This window comes from Dermacentor variabilis, chromosome 5, assembly GCF_050947875.1.
Source record: "Dermacentor variabilis isolate Ectoservices chromosome 5, ASM5094787v1, whole genome shotgun sequence".
Lineage (NCBI taxonomy): Eukaryota > Metazoa > Arthropoda > Arachnida > Ixodida > Ixodidae > Dermacentor > Dermacentor variabilis.
This window is the reverse complement of record NC_134572.1, coordinates 197,382,617-197,398,234: the sequence shown is the minus strand read 5'-3', so window position 1 is coordinate 197,398,234 and position 15,618 is coordinate 197,382,617.

Genomic DNA, 15,618 nt, shown 5'->3' with positions numbered 1-15,618 from the left:
TCATGTCGTGGATGAGTTCGTCGGCACCGACAGTATAGTTGTTGAGAGTGCGTATAAGCCTTACATTAGTGGCGCTCATGCTGCCGAGAGGGTTGATCGGGTGACGGAGGAGGCACCACGTCTTCCTGGTAGACACGGTGCCCTGCCGCCCGCCACACGTTCAGCCGGTTCTCTCTGCACAGCTTTGACGTATATTCAGCAGCTTGCTTGTTGAGTTCATGGATAAGTTTGCGATGTTTCTTGTGTCGTTGTTTCTTCGAGCGTCTGGTGAGGCTGTGACGTGCTTCCCAGAGATGAACAAGTTTTTCGTCGACACAGGGTGTCTGCAGTGTGGCCGCAATTTTCTGAGTGCATTTTTCTATCAGCTCAAGTTGCTTCTTGGCCCATTTGCCATACCGGTCTGGGGCTGTTCATGTCCTCGTCTTCGTCGGCAGCTTGCCTTTTTCGAAGCTTGCCCCATTCTGTTATATTTGCCGTTCGCATTCGTGCCTTGAACGCAGGCCCCCTGATCGTGATATTGAGTATATCGTGGTCCGACCCCCGTTTCACCTTCGTGTTCTGCCACGACACGTCCAATGTTCAACTCCGCAGGGTAAATTCTGGAGTGGTGTCCCGATGCGTACTTGTGGCGCAGCGGGTGGAAGTGTCTAGTTCGTTGAGGAGGGCTAGGTTGTGCTGATTCATGAGGTTCGCCAGCACCCTGCCTCCGTTTGAGCAAAATTTGCGCCCCTATTGAGTGAGGTGCATCGAAATCTCCTAATATCAATAGGGCTCGGCTGCCCACCTCTTCCTTGCTGTCAAGTAACATGCCCTCTATGTCCAGAACCTTCTTGGAGGGCCGGCAGTATGGGTTGACTATAAAGGTGTTGTCTTTAGCTTTCTATGTGTCCGCCGGGAATTTTCAAGACGTGTTCACACCCTTTTTGGTTGGTAATCTGCTGCATCGCAGCTAGGTTGCTTCGAACTAAGATTGCTGTGCTTTTCTAATTGGGATCGGTATATGTCTTGTACGCCGAGAGTTTTGGTCGCGATTTCTTTTCTTGTGTTGCAAGGATATCCGGCTGGTGCTCCTCATTATCTATGTATTGCTGTGATTCCTCTGTTTTGTCCTTGATTCCTCGACAGATCGATTGGGCTAAGGTCGTTGTATCTTCCTGCCTATTTTTACGCCTGTCCCACATCTTGGCTCCGATTGGTGGTCGTTAGACTACATCTCATAAAGGGTTTACCATATGGGGCTCCCTTTTAGCTTTCTGAGTGGTTAGTATGAGTTGGTTGACATTAATTAGCCTCTAACGCGTGGAACTTCGCCATCCTGGACGTTATCAAGCCCATCTGGCTGGCGAGCACTGTGACCATCTCGGTGAGGGCTTGAATGGGCTTGGGCCACGCCGTTTCCCCAGATAGACTCGATTTAATTTTCTCTGCCTCCATAGCTCTTACCAGGAGCTCTCACTTAGCGTCCCTTTTGGCAATGTTGCGTTTTGTGTCATCCTCGCTGCTTTTCGATTTTTCAAACGCCTTCATGCGCTCAAGCAGCGCTCTCATTTGCCGATTTGCCATAACTATAGGCGCTTTCAGTTGATTCCTCACAATCTTTCTTAGGGGTATTGGGAGGGGGAGGGATATCTTTGTTGCTAAGAGCGATAGGAAATCTGTCTGCTCAGCCCGCCTGCTTAGCGGCGTTGCTCGTCGGCGTCTGGCTCCGGGTCTTCGACATTGAGCACGGCTCCCGGCGGCGCCCACTGCAGCTGCTCCGAGCTGCATTACCTGGTGACAAGGCTCTCAAGCCCGATATTAAGGCGCAGCTGCTCCTCCACCCTCCCCCGCCGTCACGGAAGAGATAGTGGTTCCGGTTCCCTGACGTAGATGCTCCCTCCCGGCATGGCGGTTTGGAGGCTTCTGCTGACGCGTGGTTGGCGTTTCTCCACTCCCACTGGCTTTTCCGTACCACGTACGGGATCTTGAAGCGAGCTCTGCACACCTTCTCTGCGGTCAAATGTTCGCCCCCAGAGAGAGCACACTTTGATGTACACTTGTGTTGTTCATCGGGATTATGAGCACCGCATCCTCGGCCGATCCGGTCTGTCAGATTCGGGCCATGCGGTGACCCAGGTGACCACACTGATAGCAGATATCCATCTGTTTTCTCTATAACAAGAATTTGGTACGCAGGCCCTCATAACGAACCTACTTCGCCTCTTTCGGTCCAGTGAAGGCGATCCCCACAAGCGTCGGGTCGGAGATGCGGTTGGCTTCTACAGCAGTCGGATTATATTCATTGACGATGTTCTACTTGATTTCTTGAACTGTTTCTCCGAGAAGGGCACCTCGTATGAGAGAGAATAAACATTTGTATTGGGTAAATGCAGCTTTGGAGAGGCGTCCTCATTCTAGAATGCCTTGAGCTCGGGCCGCGTCCTGGGCCCTCGCAATCAGCAGTTGGTGATCTTCGAGGTCGGAGCTGGCCAAGGCTCTCTCCCAAAGCTCGTTAGTGGGGTAAGGGTTCGGAGGATTTAATGGTGCCACTCTGCAACCCCCTACTATGTGCCAGGGGGACCCGGGCTCTGCGCAGAAGCGGCATTGTGGAGAGAATTCTGTAGGGGCTATGAGGTGAGTTCTGGTTGGGTGGGGGAATGTATTAACCTGTTGAGCTCGGAGGAATCACTCCTGCTCTCTAGGTAGCGACTTGTGTGGGGTTGCATATGTTCTGCGGGTGAGCTTGTAGTTTTGTGTGATGTCTTGTTACGAGATTAAAGAGTGCATGCGCTCGAATTCAGATTCCTCGGCGTCGGATCGGTGGGTCAGATCTCGAGCCACGTGGTTGCGACCTCGCTGCCAGGAATGCCATGATGAGCTGGCGCCCCGATGATCATGACTGATCTCGTTGGCGGCTTTTGATTGATGATCTGGAGCGTAGTGGCATGAATTCTGCCGCTAGTAAAGTTGCGGCACGCCTGTTGGGAGTCGGTCACTATGACTTCAACCTCTGTTTGGGAGAGCGCGAGGGCCATGGCCTCTTCCTCGGCTTGGAGGTCATTGTTTCGTGTGAGCGAAATGCTGCTCCGATGTTCTTTGTTGACGTCTACGGTGGCTGTTGTGGCTGCGCGTCTGGGGTAAGAACCCGCGTCCGTGTAGGCTGTAGAGGGTAAAGTCCCGTATCGCTTGTGTATGGCCAGAGGCCGGGGCCCAGGCCTCCCTTCGCTCTGCGTGATGCACTGGGTGCATGTTGCGAGGGAGAGGACGTACGGTGATGTTGCTCCGGATGGCATGGGGTAAGCTAACAGTCTGAGACGGCGGATGGCTCAGAGAGGCAGAGAGCCTCAGGCGTAAGAGAATGGACCTCCCCGCTTTCGTAACTGCCAGCCTTGTTCGCTGACTGAATAAATGTGCCTCGATCAGCTCCTCGACCGTGTTGTGCACACCTAGTCGTAGTAGGCATTCTGGGGACGTACTGATCGGTAGGCCCATCGCACGCTTATATGTCTCTCTGATCATTGCGTTGATTTTCTTGAGTTCCGTCGAGTTGAGTAGTGCGTATGGAATAGCGTAAGTTATTCGAAACACGACGAAGGCTTGGACAAGCCGAAGCATGTCCGCCTCCCCCATGCCTCTTGTCTTGGTTGTTATTAGCCGGATCATGTGGGTAACTTGGGCTGCTGTATTCTGAAGCTTGTGAATTAATATTGTATTGGGGCGACCCGACTGGAAAACTATTCCCAATATATTTACGCTCTGAGACGGAAAAATGGTGTGTCCCTCCAGTTGTAGGTTGATAGTGGGCGAGTCGCATGCGTGCTTCTTTCGCGGTGAGCCCAGGAGTAGCTCCGACTTTTGGGGGGCGCAGCTGAGCTCGCATGACTTAGCATAGTCGCTCACCATGTCTGCCGCTTCCTGCAAGCGGCTCTCTGTTTTCCCGATGGACCCTGTGGACGACAAGATGGTAATGTTGTCGGCATATAGGCCATGCCGGATCCCTGGAATGTTATTCAGGAGCGGCGGTAAGCCTATTAGGGCGATATTGAAAAGGAGAGAGGATAACACTGCGCCCTGTGGTGTGCCGCGCCTGCTCAGTAGGAAGGGGTTGGTGGCTTTGTCCCCGACCTTTAGGGCTCGTTCACACCGGCGAGTGACAGTGGTCGCCCGACCAAGTTGGTCGCAAACGGTCGCATTTCTCGTAAAGCGACCATTTTGGGCCAGTCGCTCTCTGCGCGATTTTTCAGTCGCGCTACCGTGGTCACAGAACTGATAAACTAATCAGCGGCGCATAGGAAGTGATCTTTCATGTGTCTACATCCGGCCTCCCCCGCGTCGCGGCAAATTCCGCTTAGATTCCGAGAGTTTTAGCTGAGGACGATAATCTCTGCGATTGCGACTTGAAGGTCGCGCTCAGCCGGGCTTGCCGGTGTGAACATCAGTCGCCTTCGGTCGCTTTTTGAGCGCGAGTCGCAAATGGTCGTACGTCTTCCTGAAGTCGCCGGTGTGAATGAGCCATTAGGACGGCTTTTCTATCTGAGAGGAAATTTCTGATATAGGAATACGTCCTCGCCCCACAGCCCAGCGCGCTTAGCCTCTGTAAAACTGATGTATGGTTGACGTTATCGAACGTCCCTTTAAGATCTGAGGCGGGGGTAGCCGCGGGGTAGTGGCGTGTCGCTGGTACAATCACCTCCTTTTTCAACTGAAGTAGGATGTCTTGAGTTGAGAGGTGGGGATGAAATCCTATCATCGTTGTTGGAAGTTACCCCGAGACCTCCAGGAATCGTTTAAGGCGGTTGATAGCGATGTGCTCTGGGAACTTTCCTACACGCGAAGTGAGGGAGATCGGTCGTAGGTTCTCAATGGCTGGTGGCTTGCCTGGCTTTGGTATCAGACGAACCTCGGCCATTTCACAGTCCTCGGGAAGGTTTACTTCCCTCCATACTTCGTTAAGATGAGCGGTAAGCTCTAGTAGCGAGGGGCTGTCAAGATTTACAAGTGCTTTATTGGTAATTTGGTTCATTTCCGGGGCTGTGTGGCGTCTCAAGCCCATTATCGCCGCTGTTACTTCATGTAGATGAATGTCCTCATCGAGGAGCTCGTTATGGGTGCCGGTGTAGGGTGGCAGAGGCTCCGATGGCTGTGTGGGGAAGTACTGGGCTTTGAAAGTCAAAAGGACGACCGCCTCGTTTCCTGGATATTGGGGAGTTACTCGGGCCATATTATGGTGGTATTCCGTTTTGCTGCTGGCCGGGTTGATTAAATATCTCAGTAATTTCCACGTCTTGGAAGTACTTAGTCTGCCTCTCAAGCTGTCGCAGAGGGATAGCCAATTTTCTCGGCGTAGCGTGGTAGCGCATTCCGCAGCCTCTTGTGTGAGTAGTGCTATTCACCTCTTGAGCTTGCGATTTAATCTTTGCCTTCTCCAACGCTTCATCAGGCTACTCTGGGCTTCCGACATGTAGAGCAAGCGAGCCTCGAGGCTCGGAGTGGTGGTGGATGTTTCAAGCATTTTGGTGTGCGCCTTCACATCCTGGTGAAGCTGAATGATCCAGTCCTTAATTGAGTGAAGCTGTTGGCTCAGTTCGTTCGTAGCTCTTTCTTCTCTTATCTCCCGCAGCTTGGTCCAATCCATGGGGCGAGCAGTGCCTATTCTGGCTTTGTGTTCGAGCCCAAGGAGGGTAGTGGCTAGCAGCGCGTGGTCGCTGCCTAGGTACTCCTCCCGATTGGCCCAACAAGCTTGGGGGATACTTCTGGTGAGGGTTAAGTCGGGGTTCGTGTCTCTTTGAACACTTGTGCCGAGCCTCGTGCTATTCCTTGGATCGTTGACGAGTGTGAGATCCATGTCCTCAGTAACTTTGGGAAGCAGGCGTCCCCTGCGGTTGGTGTACGTATAACCCCAGAGGGGGTGGGCTGCCTTAAGGTCGCCCACTATTAGAAGCGGATGGTTGCCTACTGCGTGCGTGGCTTGCTCCAAAACCTGTTTGAGGACCGATGGCGCTCTCTTTGGCCGACAGTAGACGTTTAGAACAAACATGGGGCCCTTCTTGTTTGTTGCCTGTGGGATAATTCCGAGCAGAATGGCAAGTGGTTCAGATTGCTGGAGATGGTGTTGAACGGCCACTAGCTTCTTACTAACCAGGGTGTGAAGGCTGTCACCTGTATCGGTGCCATACGTGACGTATCCGGGTAGGCGGACATGTGTGTTCGTTTCTTGCAGTGTGATGATTTGAGGTGGTCTTGTCGATGTAGCGATGTATTCTATCAGTCATCCATACTTGTTCTTGTAGTCCCGGCAATTCCACTGCCACTGCTTGGTTTCGCCTGGAGAGCCCCCACGCTTACTGTATATATGTTGAGGAGGAGCCACCTTGGTTATTAAGGGGTGGTGATGCGTGCAGAAGATGGGGTTCTGGGGAGCCCAGAGAATGTGGCAATTCTGGTAGGGTCTCATGAGCTGTTTTCTTGGGGCGCTGGCTTTGACGAGCTTCCAGTGCTAGTATGCGTTCCTCTAGTCTCATGATGTGTTCCGCCAAGTGAGTGTTAGAGTGTTGTTGTTGAGTGGCTAATTGTTGTTATTGTGCCGCGGACTGTTGTATACCTATGTGTTGTTGCTGCATAGTAGCTTGTAGGGAAGTCTGAAGGCCTTTGCTACCTCTTCTACCGTCTGGAGGGTAGCATATTGGACGGGTATGAATCCCTGCGGTGCAGTGGGCTGCGCGGTTGCTCATTGCGGTGTCGGACTTGAAGTGACTCTGTGAGCTGGCTGCTCTTTCCGTTTCGGCTTCTGCGGGGGCGGGGTGGAAGTGTTTTGTGTAGGGGTAGTGCTATTTCTTCCAAGCAATTCATCTTTAAGTGCTACGAATTCTGCGTGTACACTGGTGATCTCTGCTTTAAGTGTTGCGTTCTCTTCAGTGAGACGTCTAATCTCGGTGTGTGCCTGCACCAGCTCTTTGGCAACAGGGGGGGCACGAGCTTTGGGACAAACAACCTGTGATCAGCTCACCTGCTTCGTGACCGGCGCTGCTCCCTTGCTTCCCCTCCTGCTGATTGCGGAACGACCACGGTTCGAGGTCCTGCCATGGGATGGCCTCCGTCGTCGCGATTAGGTCCTGCGCCTGGAACCGGAACCGGAACGCGGCCTGGAACTGCTCCTCTCCTGGACAGCTCCACGTCGTTTCGGGGACCGTGACTTGCGGGATGCTGAGAGCTCACCACGTGGTCTCCGAGATGCGGAGCCTGCTTTTAGGGCCTGCTGCGGCTTCCAGTGGATGACGGGCGGCAGGAACCTGTTGGGGCTGGTTTTCGCTGCCGTCGGGTGATTCCCGCCGCACAGAGAGCCCCGAGGGGGGCACTCGTGCTGCTCCGTTGCTAGCGAAGTCCCGCACTCTCTGCACTTGGGTGTGGCGGGGGGCCACGGGCAGACGTCCTCTCTGTGGCCTGTCTCGTTGCAGGTTCGGCAATGTGGCACGGTTCTCTTGTAGAGGTAGCACCGCAGAAGGCCGGAAAATTCGATGGAATATGGTACTGTTTTTCCCAGGAATATGATCACCATGATGGCTGTTTCTCCCAGCCTTCTACATCTTAGCGTCTCGCATCCAAGAGATTCAATGCGTTTAAGTAACATTTCGGGCGTGGTGTCGTGATCGATCTTGCATATTACCCCTTTGCAAGAGTTATCGGGGGAAATTCCGTATGCTGCAATGTCATATGCTGTTGCATCAATTGTAATTTTCTGCATCTTTCTTAATGCTGAGGCCGTAGCTTCTGAGGCAGTGCCCAGAACAAGGATGTTTTGATCTTCGTCGATGCGTACTTTGAATCCGGTGGAGCCCATTTGTAGCTTTGCCTCATTTGTGATGGCGGCTACTAACTTGCCTGGGCTCAGCTTGTTGAGGTGCAGGCCGTTCCAACGACTAACCGCCAGCTTGTAATCATCGGCAGGAAGGAGGGGTGGGGTTGTCGTGGCTTGCACATCGCCGGTCGGCTTTGGCGGAGAACGGGCTTCGGTGACGTTCGGTATAGATGTGGCCTGGTCGAGCGTGTCTGCAGCCGACGACGACGGGCACGACTGGTAACATTGATCCAAGGCTGATTGTCTTTTTCGTTCTCCTCAGTGGCCGGAAGAAGTCCTTGCGATTCGCGGTTTCCATGTCCTCATCCTCCAGGGCTCCGGTGGACGATTGGTGGGCTTTGTCGGCGTCCGTATTGAGCAGCGCGTTCGCCATCTGCAGCAGTGCGGCGACCGAAGCCTTTGCTAGGCCTCGCCAATAGCGAAGTGGGTTCGGCGGGCGGTCCCGCTTCGAAACTTGATGAGACCGTAAAATGCAAAATATAGCACTTACACCCTCAAGTTTGGTGTTGACGTGCTCTGGCTGCCTTCATGCACACGATGATTACGTAGAATCTGGATGCCGAGGTGATTTCGCCGAAAATGGAGCCCTGGAATAGGGGCCCGCCTTGCTGGAAGAGGCTCCAAGTCGCCGGCGCCCAAGAACACGACGGAGACCTTGAGACGCTAAATCCTTGAAGGAACCAAATAAAGTTTCTCTCTCTCTCAATCTCTCTCTCTCCGAAAATGTAGCTTCTGTGCGGAGCACATGTGGAGCCCATCCGATCCGTCGCCGCACTTCGGCGCGTCGTATGATTCCAGTGGTCATGCAATGGGGGGCTATTCGTAGGCGCTGACCTCGCCCTTCTTGCCTTGGACGACAATCTGGGTGACTCTCGTGTACCGGTTAGCATTTTCTCTCTTCGATGTACTGATGATAACAATGTTTTGCTGGTAATTTAGCCATATCACGTCCCGCATCCATTCTTCTTTGGTGACTCCTGCTGTAGCATAAATGGCGCGGCCAACTTCCATATGGCCGAGCTTGCTGATGTTTACACCCCCACGTGGTTTCACCATGATCTTGGTATCCTCTCGTGGCGACGCGGGGCGCATGCGCGCTTCCTTGATCAACATGCATTTCGCGTTACCGGGTTCACAACCGGCACCGGAGGGTTTTGATTGAAGTACGTCGGGTAGGCCTAGCTGTCGCTGACGTGGCGGGGACATGCGTTGCCGGTGTTGGGCCAGGCCAGAGTTCTGGTGACTTTTTTGGGGTGAATATCCTCCCCCTCTATTTCAACACTCATAGAAGTGGCCATGATGCAAGTGGAATTCGGAACAATGTCCGTTTCACCAGCGTCCGCCCACCGGATGAGGCGGTGGCCCCGGCGGCTAGGCCAAGCGGTCGGCTGAGCACGCCTAGGCTCGGGTGGGCATAAAATAGGCCCTACAGTTCCCAAAAATGGTGCCCTACCAAAAAGGCGGGTATCCTCGTTGTCCTGATGACCTGACGGAACACTTGGTGCAAGAATGTTTGGAGCACAAGGTGATAATCCGGCACAATCATTGAAAACTGTGGAGACGATGTGAAACGCGTCCCACCGGTGTTATGCCTTCTCGCGAAGACAGGGAACAGCGGGTTGCGGCATAGCGTGCTTAAGGTAGATACATGATGAGTACCCAGGAACTTAGCGCGTTAGCTGAACGCATGGATCTTGTAGGTCCAGACCTGAAAGTGTGGATTGATGAGGAACGTAGAAGGGCACGTGAAGAACGTGTAGCCGTATGTGGGATAGTAAATGATCGTCTAGAGCACGAGCAAAATACACTACAATTGCTCATAAGGCTAACAACTGTGTGGCGATCAGACACTTACATAAATATATGGCAGTCCTTTGCGAGCATCAAGGCAGAAAGCTGGGCTAGTTGGTGTGTCATAATTAATTAAAGGACTAGTGCAAATAACAGGGACACAGACAGAGAAGATGACAGGACGAGCGCTAAACATCAACTAAGGTTTCACTGCGAGAGAAGGTACATGTATACATTTCGGTGGTGCATGCACACACAGGGTTAAAACAGTACAGGCACAATCTAATGAAAATGTGGCAAACTATTCTGTAAGTACATTTTTTTCTTTTTTGGACAAGGCAAGTGATGTCGTGCTGACACAGCTATCACCTTCCCTGTCAATGTGATTTGCCACACAAATCTCGCGCCCCCACCTTGTGCCTCCCCCACCAAGCACACCCGTGGTATCAAACGCAGGCACGCGCCCGCACCGCTTACAATGCTTGGCCAAATGGCCGCCCCTCGCTAATGAATCTACCAGTGTTCGGTGCTCTCGTAGCCGTTCATTTAGGCAGCGGCCAGACTGCTCCACGTAGCATCTACCGCAAGTATACGACCCTAACAATGCAGGGTATAAACTTGCATTCCTGTTTTATGGCGCAGACCGGTTTTTTCTTTTCAAGACGTCTGCCGCCAAGGTTTGTGAGTGGTGGCACCGGCTAACACTCCTAAGTTTAGTTCTAGCAGTAACACATAAATACCCAAGAAGGTAGATGGTGAAAGTCCGCCGCGGCAGCTCAACCGGTTAGCGCATCGCACGTCTAATGCGTGGGATCATTCGCCACCTGCGCCAAGTTGTTTATTCATCCAATTGCATTGCCATAATTAATCATTTCTTTAATTCAATCACTAAGTCCAAAGAATTTCCCCTATGTTTTTCTCGGTGTCTGTGTTTGTTGGGGGGCTTCTCATGATATATATAATAAAATTCTGGCCCCTTGGTTAACCCCCTATGATCTCCTATTTGAATGCGAATGATTCGGCGTAAAATTTAAATGAATGCGGTGCCACCGCAGTATATCTACAGATCTGCTGTTCATTGAAGCATAACAGTCCCTGAAAGAGTCCGACCCGATTGTTTTCATTCAACAGAATCTGACCCGGCACTGCCGGGAACTGCTCCGCGAATCAAAGAAAATGGTTAAGGTAAAGGCTACGAATACGTCTGGTACAGCCACAGTAAAGTTCTTGTCCGGAAGATGAAAGGAGCACGTGCTGTTCAAATTAGGAGTTATGCTGACCTTAACCGACTGTAGACAATGTAATTGTCGTTGTATTACTTTACGAAAAGAACTTAGATGACCAATCACCGTTGTCATCTGCCAAATGACCCTAACGATATTGTATGTCGGCTACCTCCTAATTCATGTAGATGCGTGCACCTAAATGTGAGGTCGACTACAAATAAGGTATCGTTCCCAGAAGAGTATTTCACTGAATTTTCATTCCAATACGCTGCCCTAATGATGACTGAAAATTGAAACAGTAATGAATGCGACGTCTGTAGGCTGTCTAAAATAGTACATTTTATTTAAATCACATGCACGGCCGTGGTGGGGGCGTTGCTTTCTTGGTTTTTCAAAATGTTGAATGTCAGCTGTTAGATTACTTTACCCAGGCAACCCCTGAATATGACATGCTTTGCGAACGTGCAAAACAATAACTGGTTTTCAGTTTGTTACCGACCACCAAATGGCGATATTGCAATTTTCTTGACGTTTATGATCAATTTCTGTCATTTATGGCAGAAAATAAACATACAATTATTGCTTGGGGAGACTTCAATATTTTGACGTTTGTTCTACAAGCGCTGTTAGCCATGACTCTTAAGCTATCATACTGTCTAATGATTTCATAAACACAATTAACATGCCCATGACAGTGACACTTCAATGCGAATCAGTCCTAGATTTTTTTATTACGAATTTATCTGAGTTGAATGTTAGGTCAGGTGTTTTTTCGTGTTGTATCAGTGACGATCTTGCAATATTTTTCTGTGTGCAGCTATTGACACAAGCTACAGCAAAGCCTCGAATAATGCTGTTTCAGTTATTTACAGCTGTGGAGGTCAGTGCATTTCATAACAGCCTGTTGCAGGCAGATTGGAGCGATATTAGAAAATCTGTAGACGCAAACAATGCTTATGATACATTTCTTGCAATGTTCAAGCGATAATATCACTTGAATTTTCCGCCAAAAGAGCGCAGTTTAATTTGTAAAACCCGAAAACCATGGATAGTGACTGAGATGCGTCATCAAATGAAAAGAAAAGATAAACTTTACCAAGTATTCCTACATAGTCGTTTACCAGAGGACTGGCTCGCCTTCAAGCGCTATCGCAAAAAAAAAAAAACTTACGGAACGCTTCCGATCCACGAGAACTCACTATCAGTCCACATATCTTGATGTTTCTGGCAATCATTCTGACGTACTGTAGTCTAGATTAAACACACTCGATCATCGCGGCCATTTTGCCGCCCCTGTTTCAAAACAGGAAGGAAACGGTAAAGATATCAATGGATCCGAATTGGCTGACCCATTTAATAGATTTTTCACTGATGTGATAACGACTGGAGCTCCGGCTGATGCGTGCCCCCGAATACTTAAGTCTTCACAACGCTCAATCATGTACTAGCGTCCCCTAAACGCCCACGAAGTCTTATCAACAATGAAAAGTACAAAAAATAGCACCAGTTGTGATTTTGACGGAATTTAAATACGTCCTCTCAAAGACGTGTCTGATGTTATCACACCAATTTTAGCAGGTATCTTCAACATTTGTTTAAATATGCAAATAGCAAAAGTGACCGTGCTTTGCAAAAAAAAGGTAACCAAAATAGCATTGGCAATTATGGACCGGAGTCTACCTTAGTCTACCAATTCTGGACCGGAGTCTGTGTTCTCAGAGACCTTCGGAAAAATTCTGCACCCTCGATTTTCGATTTTCATTGGTAAATATAATTTATTTAAATCTAATCAATTTGGTTTCCGGAAAAATAAATCAGCTGAACTGACCCTGCTGGGGCAAAAAGAGTATATTCTTACACAATTTGAAAATAAGGCGCTCGTTCTTTGTGTTTTCAATGATTTTTCAAAGGCCTTTGACTTAGTAAACCATAAAATATTGTTAAAGAAATTGCATTTATATGGTATTCGTAGACAAGCCTTACCGCTTATCGACTCTTATTTATCAAAGAGACAGCACGTCGTTCAGATAAGCGACTCCATTTCCGGAGTGATACCTTTGCTGTGTGGGAGTACCACAGAGCAGTATTCTAGGTCCACTATTATTTAACATCTATCTTAATTACATAGTGAATGTTAATTGCGTGCAAAATACATAATATAAGCTGATGATACCAGCATACTTCTTTCGGGGCATGATATTCACGAACTTTTGAGAACTTGAAATTACACAATGAAAATGCTAGAGAAATGGTCAGCAGCAAATGCTATGAGTATTAAGGAAAATAAAACAAAAGCTGTTATATTCCAACCAAAAAATAAAATTATTCCATGTAATGAAGTCGTACTGAGTACTCACACTATTGAAATAGTTGACCATTTTAAATGTGTGGGCGTATTTTTTTCCGTAAATATGAGTCGGGATTACCCATGTAAGACGTGCCCTGCAAAAATTAGCTCAAGTAACAGGTGTAATTGGTCGGCTTCGATAGTTACTTACAAAAAGAATCAAGCTCCTGCTGCATCACTCGCTCTTTAGCTCTTGTTTATATTATTGCCAACTAGCATGGGGTAGAACGACGGTCACTAATATTAATCAAATAAACCTGATTCAGAAAAAAATGTATTGGCATATTTTGAATGCGCATTTTGCGGCACCTACTAATGTTTTATTCTGCATTTCAGGAATAGTTAAAGTACACCAGTCTAACAATTATATGTTAAGCAAAAATTCGAATTAGAAACTCATAAGAACATAAAAAATTTGCGCGTTTTGGCTAAGTTAAGAAATAGCCATTTCAATTATCCCACCCGTCATGGAGAAAATTGGGAAGTAGACACACTACGATTAAACTCCGGAAAAGAGGGCTTACGCTCTTCCCTCCCTTCTGAATCACTATGACCTTAGCAATTTTGACTTGTCTGACTGTTCATATCAGGATATCCGCAAGATGCATACAGTGATGTATAGCTCTGAGATTTCTACTAATTAACACTTGTTTTTATTACAAAATTCTATTATTTATCAAATCCCTAATCGTATCTAATCGTTTCATCTGATTGCATGTAACTGTTTGTAACAAGTGATTTCTATACTGTTTCTTTTCTTGTATATCCAGTATATTTATTCTAGATATTTTTAATTTGATAGAACTTCAGATATTCATTTTTCTGAGGAACTGTTCATTCTTATTTTTATGACGATTGTAAAAACTGCTTTAACTTTTCTGTATTAACTGTACATTTCCATACCTTAGTGTGTTCCCTATAGTACTATGCTGTCTCTTAAGTTTGAATTTTTTGATTTAGGTTACATAGTGCTGTTAGCGCTCCGAAATGTTTCTATGGGGCTGTGACCTAGTCAAGCTGTTCTGACAAAACTTTTTTGTCACAGTCCTTCTTTGTGTATCTTTGACAGAATGTAAATAAAATTGATTGACAGATTGATTGATTGATTTGAGGAATGCAGACTGCAGTGCTATAATTGTAGCAGGTCGGCAGTGAGAGAGAATACTCACTCGCGCTCACTCCAATTTTTTCTAGGCCGCGCACTCACTGACGCTCACTCACGCTCGCGCTCACTCGCACCCGCACTCGCCTGCACTCACAATCACCGGCACTCACTCGCACTCACGTTTTTTGAAATGAGCGCGACTGAATGTGAGCGAGTGCAGTCATGAGTGAGCGTGCCGCCCTCTGCCACTCACAATTCGTGTGTATTCACAACGAACCTTCCAACTCAGTGCTTATCTGGACTGCGCCAAGACGTGTTTTGGGCGCAGTTTTGTTTTCAATATACATAAAGCATTTGCCTTACCGATTACGTGGTAACATCTCTCTATTGGCTGGCGATTGATTTTTCGTACGGCAAAATTAATTGAAATGTGATCACGATATACAAAAATCCTACCTTTTCTTAGTGTTAGGAGTGGCACATGACTCTTACTGCCCAAACAACAGTAACGCTAACAGTAAGTAGACAGAAAAAAGATATCTGATTTTTACTTAAATTATTATCAACACATCTCTCACTTGCGTGTTTCAGGGTAAATATTTTAGGTGTCACTTTAACATGCGCTTTCCGATCGGAAACCTATGTTAAAAATATACCCTCAAGTGGAAATCAATGTATATGGTGAGAACCAAAGCGAGTTATGTTTTTTGTGAAGACGCCTTCATCATGCGCCAGCAAATATAAATTTTCTGGCCTACAAGATGCCTTTTCGAGCAGCAATGTTGTTCGAACGCGCCACAAACACTCTAGAACACCTAATGAATACAACTTTTACTCTAGTTGCATGAAATGTTCATATTTCCTTAAAACAATTAGAGAACGCAATCAACTTAGTCCTTCCATTACTAGCGCTTTATATTTAAATAAGTTCGTGACTTCGAGTGGCCGCCAACTTCTACAGCGTTCGCTCGGAGCTTGCCCGTCGTTGATCATCGATGAAGGGGCATCATCTTTGATAATCGATTACGTAGTTTCGTAGACGAGACGGCGTAAACAAGACTGGGTGAATACCGCGCTCTGGGCGAACGAACATCGAGCAATAGGGGCGCTATAGCGTAAAACTATTCCAAACTTTTCTATTCCAATTCGCAATCAGCCTTCCGCGATTGGTCAAACACTTTTTTGGACCACCCCCTTCACATGTCTGTCATGCGACGTCACGAAAACCGCGATAGCTCCCCACCTGACATTACGTGTACACACTGATTATGCATGATTTGGTATAACAAAAAAATATTTATTTGTGATTCGACGC